Source organism: Zea mays, chromosome 2 (assembly GCF_902167145.1).
Source record: "Zea mays cultivar B73 chromosome 2, Zm-B73-REFERENCE-NAM-5.0, whole genome shotgun sequence".
Classification (NCBI taxonomy): domain Eukaryota; kingdom Viridiplantae; phylum Streptophyta; class Magnoliopsida; order Poales; family Poaceae; genus Zea; species Zea mays.
In genome coordinates, this window is record NC_050097.1 from 177,288,900 (window position 1) to 177,310,248 (window position 21,349).

At 45.2% G+C, this 21,349-nt stretch overlaps 1 pseudogene; it reads left to right on the top strand.

The window, feature by feature from the left end:
• Positions 1 to 618: 618 nt before the first annotated feature.
• LOC109939162 (peptidyl-prolyl cis-trans isomerase FKBP53-like) overlaps positions 619 to 21,349 on the top strand; it is a 37,558-nt pseudogene continuing 16,827 nt past the window's right edge.

Below are 21,349 nucleotides of genomic sequence, written 5' to 3' on the forward strand. Positions count from 1 at the left end.
CCGCGTCGAAGCAGGTGGTGGCGGCGCTGTGACTCATCCGGGCTACGACCCATGTCAAGGTATCTATTCTCGCCGGCCTCCATCGCCTACCCAACCCTAGTCCGTCGCCGCCGACTCCCAAAGCTCGAACTCACCCTGTGCGCCGTCTCCCGGATGTTTGCGCTTGATACGATTGTCCTTATCCAGCCTCACATATCCTTTCCGTGGATTGGCTGCAGGTGTTGCGAGTTGCATCCGTGTCAGCATACCATCGGCTTCAGTACACTTTGAACACCAATCGGCAAGCGCAGGAACGAATGAAGCTGTTGTTGGAAGGATGGGCCGCCGCGTGCGCAGGCCTAATACGCGGGTGACGGGAGCCGAATGGATGACTTGACTAATGGGCCGTGGGTCGTGTCAAATATATTGTTGTACAAATACTCGATGGGATGCTGCTAATAGAGTTGTCGAATAACAGAACAATATTCGTCCATTTCTTTCGTTCTTCTTCCTCGGACTTCTCCTGCTCTCTTCCTCATATCCGGTGACATTCACGACGAAGGTGCGTGACAAGTGGTATCAGAGGTCAGTTCAGTTCCTGATCTGGCGGCGCTGTGCTACTACACTCGACGAGCGAAGATGGCGGGTGCGTCGGATCCAAGCATCACTGCCGCGCTGGAGGCGCAGTCCAAGTCCATCAAGGTGTAGTCACGGACGCTCACGGCTCAGTCCAAGCTTCTTCAACAGCTATGCGACCATCTCGAGTCGCAAGACCACAAATGGACCCATCTGGAGAGGACAGTGGCAACGAATGAAGATAACATCGCCAAGTTACAAGAGAAGCTAGGCGATGGTGAGATTGAAGTCTTCCGACAGGAGCTCACACACTCCGTGGGAGCGCTGGTCGACGCACATGCTGCAGAATTCAAGAAGACGACATTGGACCGAGTGGACGATATGGTTGCGGAGACAACTGCATGGGTCGTCGTGTTGGAGAGCGTTACTTCAGACCTCGAGTCTTGGAGGCCACGTATCGAACACTCGGTGGGCGAAGTCACAGTCTCCATCGACACGCTGCGTTCAGAACTCGCTCGATTGACGCATCTTCTGGAGCGCACTGGAGGCGAAGAGCAAAAGGGCCAGGAGAGCGTTTTGGGTCCTCCTCCTGCCATGAACTACGGGCACAACACTGCTCCACAACCACGGGAGTATGGATTTGGGTATCATCCAGTCCCAAACCATCTCCCGGCCAATGATATACATCCCCCTCGCCCACCTCATACTCACTCTAGATTCCACTATCCTGGTTGCTGGAATCATTTTGGCCATACATCTGATTTGTTTGGGGGTGAGGGACCGAGATATAACAGCCTGGGAAATTTGCCTAAGCTTAATTTTCCGTCATTTGACAGGTAGAATCCTAAGCTGTGGCAAAAGAGGTACGGAGACTATTTCCATATGTATGTTGTTGATCCTAGTGTTTGGATACGTGTGGCTACAATGCAATTTACCGGACCAGCTGCTCGTTGGTGGCAATCAGTAGAGTATAGAGCACCTACCATGTCGTGGGGAGAGTTTGGGTCTATGATTCTTGAGAGGTTTGGCAAGGATCAGCATCAATGGCTGCTTAGACAACTCTTCCACATTAGACAAACGAGTTCAGTGACTGCCTATGTCGATGAGTTTTTTCAGTTAGTTGATAAACTGAATGCCTACCAAGTTCAGTCTGATCCTTTGTATTATAGAATGAAATTTTTGGATGGACTTAGAGATGATATTAAAGCAGTGGTTATGTTTCAACGTCCCCATGATCTCGATACTGCTACGGTTCTTGCTCAATTGCAGGAGGAAGCTGGCACTCTAATGAGGAAAGGAGGCTCCAAATGGCCTGATTCTAACGTGGCCTTCAAATCACACCAGGCGTTTGGTCCAGCACACACTTCTCGAGAGCTTAAGTCACCCATTGTTGTGAAGCCTGATGAAAAGCATGCTAGGGTTCCTTCTGCTTCTTCTATAGATGATCGGATTGCCTCTCTGTATGCATATCGCAAAGCTAAAGGACTTTGTTATAAATGTGGGCAGCAATATAAATGAGGTCATCGCTGTTCTGAAACTGTTCAGCTACATGTAGTGGAAGAATTGTGGCAGATGATCCAATGCTCAGATTCTGAAGAATGTCAAGTGGAGTCTGGGGAGGAGGAACCTGAAATCAATGCCCTCCATTTGTCTCAGGCAGCTGTGGATGGTACTGATGCTCCTCGTACCATTAAGTTTGTGGGTCATATTGCTGGTGTTGACATTCTCGCATTGCTAGATTCTGGGAGCACCCATTCATTTCTTAGTGCTGCAGTGGCTTCATCTATTCCTACAGTAACTTCTATGTGTCAACCGTTGCAAGTTCAAGTAGCTAATGGTACATATATGACTTGTGCTCATCAGATTGTCGATGCAACTTGGGCTATTGGTGGAGTCTCATTTTCTTCTACGCTCAGGATATTACCACTGACCACTTATGACCTCATTATTGGCATGGATTGGCTAGAACGTCATAGTCCTATGCTGCTCCATTGGTCCCAGAAGTGGCCCAGCCTTCCAGTCAAGGGTACATTCGTTACGCTACAAGGAGTTAAATCTTCAGTCATGCAGTCAGCAATGATCCAAGTATGCAGTCTACAAGAGTTGACTGACAAGGAACAGTCTGCTGTCGCTAATCTACCTGATATTTAGCAGCTTATTTCTCAGTTCTCTTCAGTCTTCGAAGTACCCAAAGCGATGCCTCCGATCAGAGATTGTGACCATAAAATTCCTTTGATCCAGGGCGCAAGACCAGTACAAATGAGACCATATCGATACGCTCCTGCATTGAAAACGAGATAGAGCACCAAGTAGAGGATATGCTGCAAACTGGCATTATCCAACCCAGCCATAGTGACTTTGCTTCTTTAGTCATACTGGTGAAAAAGAAGGATAACACATACCATTTTTGTGTTGATTACAGACATTTGAATGCGCTAACAATTAAGACCAAGTATCCAGTTCCTGTGATAGATGAATTTTTGGATGAATTACATGGAGCTGCTTGGTTCTCTACCCTTGATTTGTGTGCTGGATTTCATCAGATTCATATGAGTCCTAAAGATCAACACAAGACGGCATTCCAAACTCATCACGGCCATTTCGAGTTCAGAGTTATGCCTTTTGGGCTTTCGGGTGCACCAGCAACATTCCAAAGTGCTATGAACACTACACTTGCTCCTTTACTAAGGAAATGTGTACTTGTGTTTTTTGATGATATTTTGATCTATAGCAAAACATGGCCAGATCATATACATCACCTTCAACAAGTACTTTCTATTCTTCATGAAGATCAGTGGTACATCAAACTTTCTAAGTGTGCTTTTGGACAACAACACATCTCTTATCTGGGACATGTTATTAGCCAACAAGGGGTGGCTACTGACCCAACTAAAGTGGAAGCGGTATCTTCTTGGCCCACCTCGACTAATTGCAAAGACCTTCGAGGATTTCTGGGTCTTGCAGGGTATTATAGAAAGTTTGTCAGGAATTTTGGCGTCATTGCCCGACCCCTTAATGATTTGCTGAAAAAAGGAGCGTTGTTTGTGTGGACGCAAGTACAAGAAGAAGCCTTTCAGGTTCTCAAACAGTCCCTCGTTTCTGCTCCAGTATTGGTACTACCAGATTTTTCCAAAACCTTTACGATTGAAACTGATGCTTCTGGTAAAGGTATAGGTGCAGTTTTATTGCAGGGTAGTCATCCACTAGCATTTGTTAGTAAGGCCTTGGGTGTTAAAAATCAGGGACTGTCCACATATGAAAAAGAGTATCTCGCAATATTGTTGGCAGTAGACAAATGGCGTCAGTATCTCCAACACTCTGAGTTTGTGATCTATTCTGACCATAGAAGCCTTTCTCATCTGACTGAGCAAAAATTGACTACACCGTGGCAGCAACGAGTATTTTCTAAACTTTTGGGGCTCCAATATCGTATTGTCTATAAGAAAGGAGCTGACAATGGAGCAGTTGATGCCCTTTCTCGACGTCCACATCCTCAACCAACATGCTTCAGCATTACTTCAGTGGTACCTCAGTGGATGCATCAGGTCATTGACAGTTATGTTGATGATGCCTATTCACAAAAACTTCTTGCTGCCTTGACTGTGGATGTTTCGGGTTCAGCCCCTTTTACCTTACATTCAGGCATTATCAAATACAAAGGCAGGGGGTGGATTGGAGCTACTGGGAATCTTCAACTTCAAATAGTTACTGCTTTACATGACAGCCCCATTGGAGGTCATTCAGGGTTTCCTGTGACTTATAGAAGAATTAAACAATTGTTTGCATGGAAGGGTATGAAATCCCACATAAAAGAGTTTGTGGCTGCTTGCTCGGTATGCCAGCAGTCTAAACCTGATAGAAGCAAATATCCAGGATTGCTTCAACCATTACCTGTTCCTGAAACTGCATGGCAGATAATCAGTTTGGACTTCATCGAGGGTCTTCCCAAATCCATCAATGCTGATACTATTTTGGTGGTAGTCGACATGTTCTCTAAATATGCTCATTTTGTGCCACTTCTTCATCCATTTTCAGCATTGAAAGTAGCTCAATTATTTTTGGATTCAGTTTACAAGTTGCATGGTTTGCCGCAATCCATTGTCTCAGATCGTGATAAGATTTTTACAAGTCGGCTGTGGCAGGAACTCTTCAGATTATCAGGCACCACATTGAAGTTGAGTTCTTCCTATCATCCTCAAACGGACGGGCAGACCGAGCGTGTTAATCAGTGTTTGGAAACTATTCTTCGCAGCTTTGCACACGCTTGTCCAAAGAAGTGGGTTCATTGGCTATCTTTGGCCGAGTACTGGTATAATACTAATTTTCATTCTTCACTGGGCAGGTCTCCCTTTGAGGTACTATATGGCAGGTCTCCACGACACTTTGGGCTCTCTACGGCTGATACGACGACACAGCTCGATCTGCAGACTTGGTTAGATCAGCGTGAGCTTATGGTGAAGTTGGTACGACAACACCTTCACAGAGCCCAAAAAAGGATGAAGTTTCAAGCTGATAAGAATCGGACTGAACAGGAGTTCAAAGTAGGCGATATGGTGTATCTCAAGCTCCAGCCTTATGTGCAAACATCGGTGGCCACTCAAGCAAACCATAAACTCAGTTTTAAATACTTCGATCCGTATCCCATTATCCAACGCATTGGAGCTGTTGCTTACAAACTTCAACTGCCCCCTTCAGCTACCATTCATCCGGTGGTCCATGTGTCTCAGCTCAAGCGTTCGGTGGGTCCTCAGGCAGTGAGTGCAACCCTTCCCGATGCTACCACTCATCTTCAGGTTCCTCTGCACATTTTCGACCGTAGGGTGGTGCTTCGCGGAGGCAAATCTGTTCGGCAGGTGCTGATTGGGTGGTCAGACTCCGATGCAACACTTCCGACTTGGGAAGATGAGGAGGCTTTACGTATCCAATTTCCATCAGCGCCAGCTTGGGGTCAAGCGGCTTCTTAAGGGGAGGAGAATGTCAGCATATCATTGGCTTCAGTACACTTTGAACACCAATCGGCAAGCGCAGGAACGAATGAAGCTGCTGTTGGAAGGATGGGCCGCCGCGTGCGCAGGCCTAATATGCAGGTGACGGGAGCCGAATGGATGACTTGACTAATGAGTCGTGGGCCGTGTCAAATATATTGTTGTACAAATACTCGATGGGATGCTGCTAATAGAGTTGTCGAATAATAGAACAATATTCGTCCATTTCTTCCGTTCTTCTTCCTTGGACCTCTCCTGCTCTCTTCCTCATATCCGGTGACATTCACGACGAAGGTGCGTGACAATCCGTTGGCGTTGTGGCTCCCGTCGAATTCAAAGATCCATCCCCACTATGGCGTTCTGAGGTGAGTGTGCTGCCTTGTTTGTCATGTTTACTTTGTTTCATCTGTTATCTGCTTGGCACATGATGAATTGTCCGATTGATGGATGCAGGGGTGGAAGTGAAGCCCAGGAAGCCCTACACCCACACCCACCAGGCTGACCATGGCCGCCTCCGCATTTGCCAGGTTGGGTTTTATTTTTCTGTTAGGCCCCCAGCTCACCATCTAACTCCCTGAATCACTCGCGATGCGAACCCGGCCCGTGCCGTGGCTCACAAACTCACGCACGCCGTCGACGAGAAGAAGATGAACAGTGCGTGTAGTGATGAACGCCACGGTTAGCTACCTCGCCTGTATCTTGGCACTCTTTATTAACTAGAACACCTTTCAGAGTGAGTGGTGCTCTCCTTGCACCTCCCGGCCTTCTCGCCGTGTCCATGCCTGCGCGTTGCGTTGTGCCCGAGCGACGCGCTCGCTCGCACAACCCGCATGCACCCAACGACCGGCGATTTTCCCGCCATCACTCCAACTTAACTCCAAACGCACCCCCTTTTCACGTGCAGCTCATCCTATCGTGTCACCCAAACCGATCCGAGCTGGCTTTGGTCCGCCCCGAGCTCACCGGCACGACATGCCACACCCATGGCGTGCACTGAGCATGCACAGGCACACACAACTCACACAAGCACGCACTAACCTGCGCTATGTCAAGCTTAGCTCTAACAATGGTTAGGATTTATGGGCTAGGCCCAAATTGAGAAAATCAAATAAATCCCAGGAAAATCTCAAAAGCCCATATAAGTGTATGGCTAAGGAATAGGTGGAACCAATAGCACCATATTTATAGTTCTAGTGGAGTAGAGCTAGCTTAAATATGGAAGCCACACTCACTCACCAAGTCATAGATGAGAGGAGAGAGTGTGGAGAGCCACACGCGCGCGCTCACTCGCCTGGCCGGGGCGAAGGGCGCGGGCGCACGACATGCGTGTGAATGGTCCGCCGAAATCCGGCCTCTTGCCTTGCAGGGGCGCAGCTTCCTTTTGCCGTTTGAATTTTTTGGTTACTTGGCTGTTAAGTTTAGAATCCTAACCGATCGCTATAAAATCTAAACTAAACGCGAGATTTTCGCGGGCGGATAAGATCAAAGGTAGCTATCTGGTCGCGGACTCGGCCCTATAAAAGGCGCCTGGCAGCCAGCATCCAACTCATCCCAGTTTTGCTTTTCGCCTCTCTTCATAGCTGAGTTGCCTTCCAGTTCCCTTCATCCCGACCACAGACGTGCATCTGCGATCAGGAGAGCAGGTCTCCGGAACCCTTCGTCTTCTAGATCCTGCATCGGGAGAGGGCGAATAAGTTTTTTGGAAAGCGTCTTCACGCGACTGCTCGTGATCTTCTGACCTCGTCGACCCTACTGATTTTGCTGGTTCGACGTCGTCAACCCTGCTAATTCCGGCGCGCGCCATCTATCAGTATGTCTAATCAGTACGCATCATCTGATTTGACTTTTTACTTCAGTTCTTCTGATTTGGTCATGATTTATATTCGGAATTTAATCTGGAATTTGTCTAATTATTCAACAATCCAAAAACCTTATTGTAGACAATTTCCTAGTTTTTCTATGGCTGCTTTTGCCGACGCGCTGAAGGCAGAAAAGTTCAATGGTATGCACTTTAAGAGTTGCAAGTCAAGGCCACACTCTGGCTTACTGCTATGAATGTCTTCCATGCTAGTAAAGGCAAACCTGAGGGTCCACTGACAGGAGAAAGAGTACGACCATGCCAATACTATCTTTACGGGAGCCGTTCTTAGCGCCCTTGTTGACCGTCTGATTGATGCGAATATTCAGCACACAGACGGAAAAGTGTTGTGGGATGCACTTACTACTAAGTATGGTGCATCAGATGCTGGCAGTGACCTGTATATCATGGAGAGCTTTCATGATTATAAGATGGCTGATAATCGCTCTATTGTAGAGCAAGCTCATGAAATACAGTGTATAGCCAAGGAGCTCGACCACCTTAAGATAGTCCTTCCTGACCGATTTGTGGTTGGATGCATTATTGCAAAGTTGCCTTCTACATGGAGGAACTTCGCCACATCTCTGAAACATAAGAGACAGGAGATATCAGTTGAAAATCGGATAGCGTCTCTAGATGTTGAGGAGAAAGCTCGGGCTAAGGACACGAGATCTAAAGGAGGCGAGGGCCACTCTAGTGCCAACATGGTTCAAAGGAACCACAACAAGGGCAAAGGAAAGCCAAAATCTAACAAGCCCAACAAAACTACCAACTTCAAGAAGAAGAAGAACAAGGCTGAATTGACATGTTTCGCATGTGGCGAGGCGGGTCATTTTGCCAAGGATTGTCCTGATCGAGCGGATCGCCGTGGCAAAAAGGGCAATGTCAACACAGTGGTCTCTAGCAATGAGGAAGACAAAGTGATAGTCGCCTAGAGGGGGGTGAATAGGGCGAAACTGAAATTTACAAATATAAACACAACTACAAGCCGGGTTAGCGTTAGAAATAAAGAAACGAGTCCGTGAGAGAGGGTGCAAAACAAATCGCAAGCAAATGAAGAGTGTGACACGCGGATTTGTTTTACCGAGGTTCGGTTTTCGCAAACCTACTCCCCGTTGAGGAGGCCACAAAGGCCGGGTCTCTTTCAACCCTTCCCTCTCTCAAACGGTCTCTCGGACCGAGTGAGCTTCTCTTCTCAAATCACTTGGGAATCAAACTTCCCGCAAGGACCACCACACAATTGGTGTCTCTTGCCTCAATTACAAGTGAGTGTTTGATCACAAGAAAGAATGCGAAAGAAAAGAAGCGATCCAAGCGCAAGAGCTCAAATGAACACTACAAATCACTCTCTCTAGTCACTAAGTCTTTGTATGGAGTTGGGAGAGGATTTGATCTCTTTTGGTGTGCTTTGCAATGAATGCTAGCTCTTGTATAGTGGTTGGAAGCTGGAAAACTTGGATGCAATGAATGGTGGGGTGGTTGGGGTATTTATAGCCCCAACCACCAAACATGACCGTTGCTGGAGGCTTTCTGTCATATGGTGCACCGGACAGTCCGGTGCACACCGGACATGTCCGGTGCGCCAGCCACGTCACCAATGCCGTTGGATTCTGACCGTTGGAGCTTCTGTCTTCTAGGCCCGCCTGGATGTCCGGTGCACACCGGACATGTACTGTTCAATGTCCGGTGCGCCAGAATGGGCGTGCCTGGCTTCTGCGCGCTTCTGGCGCGCATTGAATGCGCCTGCAGGTGACCGTTGGTGCGAAGTAGTCGTTGCTCTGCTGGTTCACCGGACAGTCCGGTGAATTATAGCGGAGCAGCTGCTGCGTTTTCCCGAGGCTGGCAAGTTCTGGAGGCCGCTCTTCCTTGGAGCACCGGACACTGTCCGGTGTACACCGGACAGTCCGGTGAATTATAGCGGAGTGCCTCTGGAAATTCCCGAAGGTGGCAAGTTTGAGTTGGAGTCCTCTGGTGCACCGGACACTGTCCGGTGGTGCATCGAACACTGTCCGGTGTACACCGGACAGTCCGGTGCCCCCAGACCAGAGGTGCCTTCGGTTGCCCCTTTGCTCCTTTGTTGAATCCAATACTTGATCTTTTTATTGGCTAAGTGTGAACCTTTTACACCTGTATAATCTTATACACTAGGGCAAACTAGTTAGTCCAATTATTTGTGTTGGGCAATTCAACCACCAAAATCAATTAGGAAACTAGGTGTAAGCCTAATTCCCTTTCAATCTCCCCCTTTTTGGTGATTGATGCCAACACAAACCAAAGCAAATATAGAAGTGCATAATTGAACTAGTTTGCATAATGTAAGTGCAAAGGTTGCTTGGAATTGAGCCAATATAAATACTTACAAGATATGCATGGATCGTTCTTTTTTTTAACATTTTGGACCACGCTTGCACCACATGTTTTGTTTTTGCAAATTCTTTTGTAAATCCTTTTCAAAGTTCTTTTGCAAATAGTCAAAGGTAAATGAATAAGATTTTGCAAAGCATTTTCAAGGTTTGAAATTTTCTCCCCCTGTTTCAAAATGCTTTTCCTTTGACTGAACAAAACTCCCCCTAAATGAGATTCTCCTCTTAGTGTTCAAGAGGGTTTTGATATATCATTTTTGAAATACTATTTTCTCCCCCTTTTGAACACAATAGGATACCAATTGAAAATAATACTCTTTGAAAGACTAAGTTTTTGAAATTGGTGGTGGTGCGGTCCTTTTGCTTTGGGCTCATACTCTCTCCCCCTTTGGCATGAATCGCCAAAAACGGAATCATTAGAGCCCTCAAAGGAACTTTCTTCCCCTTTGGACATACATAAAGAAATGAAGATTATACCAAAGGTGGAGTCCTTTTGCTTGGTGCTGATGGTTTCTCCCCCAAAAATGGAGAGTTGCTTGAAGTGATGGCGAAGAGTGAGTTACGGAGTGGAAGCCTTTGTCTTCGCCGAAGACTCCAATTCCCTTTCAATACACCTATGACTTGGTTTGAAATAGACTTGGAAACATATTAGTCATAGCATATGAAAGAGATATGATCAAAGGTATATAAATGAGCTATGTGTGCAATTTAGCAAAAGAAATTCCGCGAATCAAGAATATTGAGCTCATGCCTAAGTTTGTTAAAAGTTTGTTCATCAAGTGGCTTGGTAAAGATATCGGCTAATTGATCTTTAGTATTAATGTAAGAAATCTCGATATCTCCCTTTTGTTGGTGATCCCTTAAAAAGTGATACTGAATGGCTATGTGTTTAGTGCGGCTATGCTTGACGGGATTATCCGCCATCTTGATTGCACTCTCATTATCACATAGCAAAGGGACTTTGGTTAATTTGTAACCGTAGTCCCGCAGGGTTTGCCTCATCCAAAGCAATTGCGCGCAACAATGGCCTGCGGCAATGTACTCGGCTTCGGCGGTGGAAAGAGCGACCGAATTTTGCTTCTTTGAAGCCCAAGACACCAAGGATCTTCCCAAGAACTGGCAAGTCCCTGATGTGCTCTTCCTATTGATTTTACACCCCGCCCAATCGGCATCCGAATAACCAATCAAATCAAATGTGGATCCCCTAGGATACCAAAGCCCAAACTTAGGAGTATAAGCCAAATATCTCAAGATTCGTTTTACGGCCGTAAGGTGAGCTTCCTTAGGGTCGGCTTGGAATCTTGCACACATGCATACGGAAAGCATAATATCCGGTCAAGATGCACATAAATATAGCAAAGAACCTATCATCGACCGATATACCTTTTGATCCACGGACTTACCTCCCGTGTCGAGGTCGAGATGCCCATTAGTTCCCATGGGTGTCTTAATGGGCTTGGCATCCTTCATCCCAAACTTGTTTAGAATGTCTTGAGTATACTTCGTTTGGCTAATGAAGGTGCCCTCTTGGAGTTGCTTCACTTGAAATCCCAAGAAGTACTTCAACTCCCCCATCATAGACATCTCGAACTTTTGTGTCATGATCCTACTAAATTCTTCACACGTAGACTTGTTAGTAGACCCAAATATAATATCATCAACATAAATTTGGCATACAAACAAGTCATTATCAAGAGTTTTAGTGAATAGAGTAGGATCGGCCTTTCCGACTTTGAATTCATTAGTGATGAGAAAATCCCTAAGGCATTCATACCATGCTCTTGGGGCTTGCTTGAGCCCATAAAGCGCCTTAGAGAGTTTGTAGACATGGTTAGGGTACTCACTATCTTCAAAGCCGGGAGGTTGCTCAACATAGACCTCTTCCTTGATTGGTCCATTGAGGAAGGCACTTTTCACGTCCATTTGATAGAGCTTAAAGCCATGGTAAGTAGCATAGGCTAATAGTATACGAATTGACTCAAGCCTAGCTACTGGTGCATAGGTTTCACCGAAATCCAAACCTTCGACTTGGGAGTATCCCTTGGCCACAAGTCGAGCTTTGTTCCTTGTCACCACACCATGCTCATCTTGCTTGTTGCGGAAGACCCATTTGGTTCCTACAACATTTTGGTTAGGACGTGGAACTAAATGCCATACCTCATTCCTAGTGAAGTTGTTGAGCTCCTCTTGCATAGCTACCACCCAATCCGAATCTTGTAGTGCTTCCTCTACCCTGTGTGGCTTAATAGAGGAAACAAAAGAGTAATGCTCACAAAAATGTGCAACTCGAGATCTAGTGGTTACCCCCTTATGAATGTCGCCGAGGATGGTGTCGACGGGGTGATCTCGTTGGATTGCTTGGTGGACTCTTGGGTGTGGCGGCCTTGGTTCGTCATCCTCTTTGTCTTGATCATTTGCATCTCCCCCTTGATCATTGTCGTCATCTTGAGGAGGCTCATTTGCTTGATCTTCTATTTCATCAACTTGAGCTTCATCCTCATTTTGAGTCGGTGGAGATGCTTGCGAGGAGGAGGACGGTTGATCTTGTGCATTTGTAGGCTCTTTTGATTCCTTAGGACACACATCCCCAATGGACATGTTCCTTAGCGCGATGCACGGAGCCTCTTCATTACCTATCTCATCAAGATCAACTTGCTCTACTTGAGAGCCGTTAGTCTCATCAAACACAACGTCACAAGAAACTTCAACTTGTCCAGTGGACTTGTTAAAGACTCTATATGCCCTTGTGTTTGAATCATATCCTAGTAAAAAGCCTTCTACAGTCTTAGGAGCAAATTTAGATTTTCTACCTCTTTTAACAAGAATAAAACATTTGCTACCAAAGACTCTAAAATATGAAATGTTGGGCTTTTTACCGGTTAGGAGTTCATAGGATGTCTTCTTAAGGATTCGGTGTAGATACACCCGGTTGATGGCGTAGCAAGCGGTGTTGACCGCCTCCGCCCAAAACCGATCCGAAGTCTTGTATTCATCAAGCATGGTTCTAGCCATGTCCAATAGAGTTCGATTCTTTCTCTCCACTACACCATTTTGTTGAGGGGTGTAGGGAGAAGAGAACTCATGCTTGATGCCCTCCTCCTCAAGGAAGCCTTCAATTTGAGAGTTCTTGAACTCCGTTCCGTTGTCGCTTCTAATTTTCTTGATCCTTAAGTCGAACTCATTTTGAGCCCGTCTCAAGAATCCCTTTAAGGTCTCTTGGGTTTGAGATTTCTCCTGCAAAGAGAATACCCAAGTGAAGCGAGAATAATCATCCACTATTACAAGACAATACTTACTCCCGACGATGCTTATGTAAGCAATCGGGTCGAATAGATCCATGTGGAGTAGCTCAAGCGGCCTGTCGGTCGTCATGATGTTCTTGTGTGGATGATGGGCACCAACTTGCTTTCCTGCTTGGCATGCACTACAAACCCTGTCTTTCTCAAAATGAACATTTGTTAGTCCTAAAATGTGTTCTCCCTTTAGAAGCTTGTGAAGATTCTTCATCCCAACATGTGCTAGTCGGCGATGCCAGAGCCAGCCCATGTTAGTCTTAGCAATTAAGCAAGTGTCGAGTTCAACTCTATCAAAATCTACCAAGTATAGCTGACCCTCTAACACTCCCTTAAATGCTATTGAATCATCACTTCTTCTAAAGACAGTGACACCTACATCAGTAAATAGACAGTTGTAGCCCATTTGACATAATTGCGAAACGGAAAGCAAATTGTAATCTAGAGAATCTACAAGAAAAACATTGGAAATGGAATGGTCAGAGGATATAGCAATTTTACCCAAACCTTTGACCAAACCTTGATTTCCATCCCCGAATGTGATTGCTCGTTGGGGATCTTGGTTTTTCTCGTAGGAGGAGAACATCCTTTTCTCCCCTGTCATATGGTTTGTGCACCCGCTGTCGAGTATCCAACTTGAGCCCCCGGATGCATAAACCTACAAAACAATTTTAGTTCTTGACTTTAGGTACCCAAACGGTTTTGGGTCCTTTGGCATTAGAAACAAGAACTTTGGGTACCCAAACACAAGTCTTGGAGCCCTTGTGTTTGCCCCCAACAAACTTGGCAACTACTTTGCCGGATTTGTTAGTCAAAACATAAGATGCATCAAACGTTTTAAATGAAATGTCATGATCATTTGATGCATTAGGAGTTCTTTTCTTAGGCAACTTAGCACGGGTTGGTTGCCTAGAACTAGATGTCTCACTCTTATACATAAAAGCATGGTTAGAACCAGAGTGAGACTTCCTAGAATGAATTCTCCTAATTTTGTTCTCAGGATAACCGGCAGGGTATAAAATGTAACCCTCGTTATCCTGAGGCATGGGAGCCTTGCCCTTTACAAAATTAGACAATCTTTTAGGAGGGGCATTAAGTTTGACATTGTCTCCCCTTTGGAAGCCAATGCCATCCTTTATGTCAGGGCGTCTCCCACTATAGAGCATACTTCTAGCAAATTTAAATTTTTCATTCTCTAAGTTATGCTCGGCAATTTTAGCATCTAATTTAGCTATATGATCATTTTGTTGTTTAATTAAAGCCATGTGATCATGTATAGCATCAATGTTAACATCTCTACATCTAGTACAAATAGATACATGCTCAACAATAGATGTAGAGGGTTTGCAAGATTTTAATTCTATAACCTTAGCATGTAACATATCATTCTTAGTTCAAAGGTCGGAAATGGTAGTGTTGCAAACATCAAAATCTCTAGCCTTAGCAATTAATTTTTCATTTTCATTCTTAAGGCTAACAAGAGATAAGTTCAATTCTTCAATCTTAGCAAGTAAATCATCATTATCATTTCTAAGATTGGGAATTGAAACATTACAAGCAATAGAATCAACCTTAGCTAATAAATTAGAATTCTCATTTTTAAGGTTGTCTATAGTCTCATGGCAAGTGCTTAGCTCACTAGACAATTTTTCACATTTTTCTACTTCTAAAGCATAAGCATTTTTAACCTTAACATGCTTCTTATTTTCTTTAATAAGGAAGTCCTCTTGAGAATCCAAAAGGTCATCCTTTTCATGAATAGCACTAATCAATTCATTTAATTTTTCTTTTTGTTCCATGTTAAGGTTGGCAAAAAGGGTACGCAAATTATCTTCCTCATCACTAGCATTATCATCACTAGAGGATTCATATCTAGTGGAGGATTTAGATTTAACCTTCTTTTTGTCGTCCTTTGCCATGAGGCACTTGTGGCCGACGTTGGGGAAGAGAAGTCCTTTGGTGATGGCGATGTTGGCGGCGTCCTCGTCGTCGGAGGATCGCTAGAGCTTTCGTCGGAGTCCCACTCCCGACAAACATGGGCATCGCCGCCCTTCTTCTTGTAGTACCTCTTCTTCTCCTTTCTTCTCCCCTTCTTGTCGTCGCCCCTGTCACTATCACTTGATAATGGACATTTAGCTATAAAGTGACCGGGCTTACCACACTTGTAGCAAACCTTCTTGGAGCGGGACTTGTAGTCTTTCCCCCTCCTTTGCTTGAGGTTTTGGCGGAAGCTCTTGATGACGAGTGCCATTTCCTCATTGTCGAGCTTGGAGGCGTCGATCGGTTGTCTACTTGGTGTAGACTCCTCCTTCTTTTCCTCTGTCGCCTTGAATGCGACGGGTTGAGCTTCGGATGTGGAGGGATCATCAAGCTCGTTGATCTTCCTTGAGCCTTCGATCATGCACTCAAAACTTACAAAATTCCCGATTACTTCCTTGGGGGTCATTAGTGTATATCTTGGGTTGCCATGGATTAGTTGAACTTGAGTAGGGTTAAGGAAAATAAGATATCTTAAAATAACCTTAACCATTTCGTGGTCATCCCATTTCTTGCTCCCGAGGTTGCGCACTTGATTTACCAAGGTCTTGAGCCGGTTGTACATATTTTGTGGCTCCTCCCCTTTGCGAAGCCGGAACCGACCGAGCTCCCCCTCGATCGTCTCCCGCTTGGTGATCTTTGTAAGCTCATCTCCTTCGTGTGCGGTTTTGAGCACATCCCAAACCTCCTTGGTGCTTTTCAACCCTTGTACTTTGTTATACTCCTCTCTACTTAGAGAAGCGAGGAGTATTGTTGTTGCTTGAGAGTTGAAGTGCTCGATTTGGGCAACCTCATCCTCATCATAGTCTTCATCCCCTACGGATGGTACCTGTGCACCAAACTCAACAACATCCCATATACTTTTGTGGAGTGAGGTTAGATGAAATCGCATTAAATCACTCCACCTAGCATAATCTTCACCATAAAAAGTTGGTGGTTTGCCTAATGGGACGGAAAGTAAAGGTGTATGTTTAGAAATGCAAGGGTAGCGTAGGGGAATCTTACTATACTTCTTACGCTCTTGGCGTTTAGAAGTGACGGACGCCATGTCGGAGCCGGAGGTGGATGTCGATGAAGAATCGGTCTCGTAGTAGACCACTTTCCTCATCCTCTTTTTCTTGTCCCCACTCCGTTGCGGCTTGTGGGAGGAAGACTTCTCCTTCTTTTCTTTGTGTGAAGAAGATTTCTTCTCCTTCCCCTTGGAGGAGTCCTTCTTCTTCTCCTTCCCTTTGGAGGAGTCTTTCTTCTCCTTCCTCTTGGTGCGGGACTCTTCCGATGAAGTGCTCCCGTGGCTTGTAGTGGGCTTTTCGCCGGTCTCCATCTCCTTCTTGGCGTGATCTCCCGACATCACTTCGAGCGGTTAGGCTCTAATGAAGCAACCTCCTCTGATACCAATTGATAGTCGCCTAGAGGGGGGGTGAATAGGGCAAAACTGAAATTTACAAATATAAACACAACTACAAGCCAGGTTAGCGTTAGAAATAAAGAAACGAGTCCGTGAGAGAGGGTGCAAAACAAATCGCAAGCAAATGAAGAGTGTGACACGCGGATTTGTTTTACCGAGGTTCGGTTTTCGCAAACCTACTCCCCGTTGAGGAGGCCACAAAGGCCGGGTCTCTTTCAACCCTTCCCTCTCTCAAACGGTCCCTCGGACCGAGTGAGCTTCTCTTCTCAAATCACTTGGGAATCAAACTTCCTGCAAGGACCACCACACAATTGGTGTCTCTTGCCTCAATTACAAGTGAGTGTTTGATCACAAGAAAGAATGCGAAAGAAAAGAAGCGATCCAAGCGCAAGAGCTCAAATGAACACTACAAATCACTCTCTCTAGTCACTAAGCCTTTGTATGGAGTTGGGAGAGGATTTGATCTCTTTTGGTGTGCTTTGCAATGAATACTAGCTCTTGTATAGTGGTTGGAAGCTGGAAAACTTGGATGCAATGAATGGTGGGGTGGTTGGGGTATTTATAGCCCCAACCACCAAACATGACCGTTGCTGGAGGCTTTCTGTCGTATGGTGCACCGGACAGTCCGGTGCGCCAGCCACGTCACCAATGCCGTTGGATTCTGACCGTTGGAGCTTCTGTCTTCTGGGCCCGCCTGGATGTCCGGTGCACACCGAACATGTACTGTTCAATGTCCGGTGCGCCAGAATGGGCGTGCCTGGCTTCTGCGCGCTTCTGGCGCGCATTGAATGCGCCTGCAGGTGACCGTTGGCGCGAAGTAGCCGTTGCTCTGCTGGTTCACCAGACAGTCCGGTGTACACCGGACATGTCCGGTGAATTATAGCGGAGCAGCTGCTGCGTTTTCCCGAGGCTGGCGAGTTCCGGAGGCCGCTCTTCCTTGGAGCACCGGACACTGTCCGGTGTACACCGGACAGTCCGGTGAATTATAGCGGAGTGCCTCTGGAAATTCCCGAAGGTGGCAAGTTTGAGTTGGAGTCCTCTGGTGCACCGGACACTGTCCGGTGGTGCACCGAACACTGTCCGGTGTACACCGGACAGTCCGGTGCCCCCAGACCAGAGGTGCCTTCGGTTGCCCCTTTGCTCCTTTGTTGAATCCAATACTTGATCTTTTTATTGGCTATGTGTGAACCTTTTACACCTGTATAATCTTATACACTAGGGCAAACTACTTAGTCCAATTATTTGTGTTGGGCAATTCAACCACCAAAATCAATTAGGAAACTAGGTGTAAGCCTAATTCCCTTTCACAAAGGGTATGGTAATTTACCTTTCATCTTCTCAGTATTTCAATCACCTAGTTGGTGGCTTGATACTGGTGCTAATGTTCATGTGTGTTCTGAAATTAACTTGTTCTCTTCTTATCAGGGTGCCCGGGATTCTTCCGTCCTAATGGGGAATGGGTCACATGCTTCTGTTCATGGCACTGGCACGGTGGATCTGAAGTTTACTTCGGGAAAGATCGTGCAGCTGAAGAACGTGCATCATGTCCCTTCTATACACAAGAATCTCGTTAGCGGAACCCTTCTATGTAGAGATGGGTTCAAGGTAGTTTTGGAGTCCAATAAATTAGTTGTGTCTAAGTCTGGACAATTTATTGGTAAAGTCTATGATTGCGGAGGCTTGTTCCGCTTCTCTCTGTTAGATTTCAATAATAAGTCTGTGAAGCATATTTGCGCTAATGTTGATGATCTTGCGAGTATTTGGCATTCTCGTTTGTGTCATATTAGTTTTGGCTCTATGTCTCAGCTTGCAACCATGAGTTTAATTCCAAATATCACCATAGTCAAAGATTCTAAGTGCCATAGTTGTGTGCAGTCGAAGCAACCTCGAAAGCCTCATAAGGCTGCTGAGGAGAGACACCTGACACCTCTAGAACTCATACATTTTGATCTTTGTGAGATGAATGGTGTGTTGACAAAGGGTGGTAAGAGATACTTCATGACATTGATTGATGATGCGTCTAGATTTTGCTATGTATACTTGCTAAAAACTAAAGATGAGGCTTTAGACTACTTTAAAATCTATAAGGCTGAAGTTGAAAACCAACTAGAGAGAAAGATCAAACGTCTTAGATCAGATCGTGGTGGTGAATTCTTTCCCAAAATCTTTGATGATTTCTGTGCAGAACATGGCATTATTCATGAGAGGACACCTCCCTATTCACCCGAATCAAACGGGATTGCTGAAAGGAAAAACCGTACGTTGACTGATCTAGTGAATGCCATGTTAGACACTTGTGGTTTATCTAAGGCATGGTGGGGGAGGCAGTCCTGACTTCATGTCATGTTCTGAATAGAATTCCAATGGGCAAAGAAGAGAAAACCCCTTATGAGAAGTGGGTTGGGAGAAAACCATCACTTTCATACTTGCGCACTTGGGGGTGCATGGCGAAAGTCAATGTACCAATTAATAAAAAGCGCAAGCTTGGTCCAAGGACAGTGGATTGTGTCTTTCTTGGATATGCTTCGTGTAGCATAGCATATAGATTTTTAGTAGTTAAATCTGAAGTTCCTGATGTGTATGTTGATTCTATTATGGAATCACGTGATGCTACTTTCTTTGAACATATATTTCTAATGAAAGACATTCATAGCAATTCTAGATACTCTTCTGAGATAACTCCTGAACATAGTACACCTATTGAGTGTTTTGAACAGCCACATGAAATTGTCCTAGAGGAGGATGACAATGATGCTCCTAAAAGGAGCAAGAGACAAAGGGTTGAAAAATCCTTTGGTGATGATTTCATTGTGTACCTTGTGGACGATACTCCTACTACCATTGCAGAAGCATTTGCATCTCCAGATGCAGATGATTGGAAAGAAGCAGTTCATAATGAGATGGACTCTATTCTTTCAAATGGTACGTGGGAAGTCACTGATTGACCCTATGGATGCAAACTTGTGGGTTGTAAGTGGGTGTTTAAGAAGAAGCTTAAGCCTGATGGTACAATTGAGAAGTACAAGGCTAGGCTTGTGGCTAAAGGCTATACTCAGAAAGAAGGAGAAGACTTCTTTAATACTTACTCACCTGTTGCTAGAATGACTACTATTCGAGTACTACTTTCCTTGGCTGCCTCGTATGGTCTCCTTGTTCATCAGATGGATGTAAAGACAACTTTTCTTAATGGAGAGCTGGACGAGGAAATCTATATGGAACAGCCTGATGGATTTGTAGTAAAGGGTCAAGAAAGCAAGGTGTGCAAGTTATTGAAATCTTTGTATGGTCTAAAGCAAGCACCAAAGCAGTGGCATGAGAAGTTTGACACGACTCTAACGTCTGTAGGCTTTGCCATTAATGAGGCAGACAGATGTGTATATTATCGCTGTGGTGGGGGCGAAGGAGTTATATTGTGCTTATATGTTGATGATATATTGATATTTGGCACAAACATTGATGTGATCAATGAAGTCAAGTCTTTTCTATCAAAGAGTTTTGATATGAAAGATCTGGGGGAAGCTGATGTGATTCTAAACATCAAGCTGATTAAGGCAGATGGTGGGATTACTCTCTCGCAATCTCACTATGTTGAAAATGTTTTGAAGCGATTTGGCTTCTCTGAGTGCAAACCTTCTCCAACACCTTATGGTCCCAGTGTGACACTGCGAAAGAACAAGAGAATTGGTTTAGACCAATTGAGATACTCTCAGATCGTTGGTTCACTCATGTATCTTGCTGGTGCAACAAGGCCCGATATTTCTTTTGCTGTGAGCAAATTAAGTAGGTTCATGTCAAACCCCGGGACTGATCATTGGCATGCACTTGAGCGGGTTATGCGCTATCTGCAAGGTACAATGAGTTATGGAATTCACTATTCTGGTCAGCATGCAGTACTTGAAGGATAAAGTGATTCGAACTGGATATCTGATGTAGACGAGCTTTATGCCACCAGTGGTTATGTCTTTACTATTGGTGGAGGTGCGGTATCATGGAGGTCATGCAAGCAGACAATCTTGACGAGGTCAACCATGGAAGCTGAGCTAGCTGCACTTGACACAGCAACCGTTGAGGCAGAATGGTTGCGTGAACTCTTGATGGACTTGCCGGTGGTTGAGAAACCAATACCAGCTATCCTTATGAATTGTGACAATCAGACAGTGATTGCTAAAGTGACGAGTTCTAAGGATAATGGGAAGTCATCAAGACATGTCAAAAGACGATTGAAGTCTATCAGAAAGTTGAGAAACTCCGGAGTTATAAGTGTGACTTATATTTCAATAGATAAAAATCTGGCACATCCTTTTACCAAGGGACTACCACGTAATGTGATAGAAATCGCATCGAGAGAGATGGGTATGAGACCCGAATAAAGTTGCCATGGTGGAAACCCAGTCTATGTGATCGGAGATCCCGTGAATTAGGTCCTGGGAAGAACAAGCCATTGGTGAACTGAGGAGAGTAACCTTTGACCCTCTCTAAGTAAAGATGCAATACTCTCAAATGATGTAAGGCAGGTTGGCTTTGTGCCTTAATGTGTTCTGTTGGCTTATATTAGCAAAGATGTTGTCCTGCAGAACATTCATGAAAGAACACACCTATATGAGTTAGACTGTCTATCGTCGCAGTCTGAGATTTGGGTGATCTCTAGTAAACTCATGAAGAGACCTTGGAGTACGACGTATATGCTCCACCCGAGAAGGGGACTACTGGTAGCCAAGTACTGGTCATGACTTCAAGTGAAACCCATTCACTCAAAACTTGCAATTCAAGGCATAGTCCATTGTCCAAGTTGTGGTTTGGTGTAGCTTGGAGTTCTAGGCGGAAGTTCAACTTAACAGTCTCTGCTGAAAAAC